We start from the raw sequence: 1,296 nt of genomic DNA on the forward strand, positions 1-1,296 counted from the left end.
ATGACAGTGGTTCATAATGAAAAGAATGAACTGGTTCCTACAAGAACAGTTACAGGGTGGCGCATGTGTATTGACTAGAGAAGGCTCAATACAGCCACCAGAAAGGATCATTTTCCTTTACCATTCATAGACCAGATGCTAGAAAGACTGGCAGGTCATGATTATTACTGCTTTTTGGATGGCTACTCAGGCTATAACCAGATTGCAGTAGATCCCAGGATCAAGAGAAAACAGCATTCACATGTCCATCTGGAGTGTTTGCTTATAGAAGGATGCCGTTTGGGCTGTGTAATGCGCCTGCAACCTTCCAGAGATGCATGCTCTCTATTTTCTCTGATATGGTGAAAAAATTTCTGGAAGTCTTCATGGATGACTTCTCAGTATATGGAGACTTATTCAGCTCCTGTCTTGATCACCTGAAACTAGTTCTGAAAAGATGCCAAGAGACCAACCTGGTTTTAAACTGGGAAAAATGTCACTTTATGGTGACTGAAGGGATTGTCCTTGGGCATAAAATTTCAAACAAGGGAATAGAGGTGGATCAAGCAAAAATAGAGGTAATTAAAAATTACCACCACTTGCCAATGTTAATGCAATCAGAAGCTTTCTGGGGCATGCAGGATTCTACAGGAGGTTTATAAAGGATTTTTCAAAAATCACAAAACCTCTGAGCAATCTGCTAGCTGCTGACACGCCATTTGTGTTTGACACAGAGTGTCTGCAGGCGTTTGAAACACTGAAAGCCAAGCTGGTCACAGCACCAGTTATTTCTGCACCAGACTGGACATTACCATTTGAGCTAATGTGTGATGCTAGTGATCACGCCATTGGTGCAGTATTGGGACAGAGGCATGACAAGCTTCTACATGTCATTTATTATGCTAGCCGCGTTTTAAATGACGCCCAGAAAAATTACACAACCACAGAAAAAGTGATTGTGTATACTGACCATGCTGCTCTTAAATATCTACTCACAAAGCAGGATTCAAAACCCAGGCTCATCAGATGGGTGTTGCTTCTGCAAGAGTTTGATATAGAAATAAGAGACAGAAAAGGGACAGAGAACCAAGTGGCTGATCATCTGTCCTGGATAGAGCCAGTAGAAGGGACATCTCAACCCTCTCTTGAGATCTCTGAGACTTTTCCAGATGAGCAATTATTTGCCATTCAGGAAACACCATGGTTCGCAGACATTGCAAACTATAAAGCAGCAAGGTTCATACCCAAAGAGTACAATAGGCAACAAAAGAAAAAATTAATCATTGATGCAAAGTACTACTTGTGGGATGAACCCTA

The sequence above is a fragment of the Arachis ipaensis genome, chromosome B02 (genome assembly GCF_000816755.2).
Source record: "Arachis ipaensis cultivar K30076 chromosome B02, Araip1.1, whole genome shotgun sequence".
NCBI classification, from domain to species: Eukaryota; Viridiplantae; Streptophyta; class Magnoliopsida; order Fabales; family Fabaceae; genus Arachis; species Arachis ipaensis.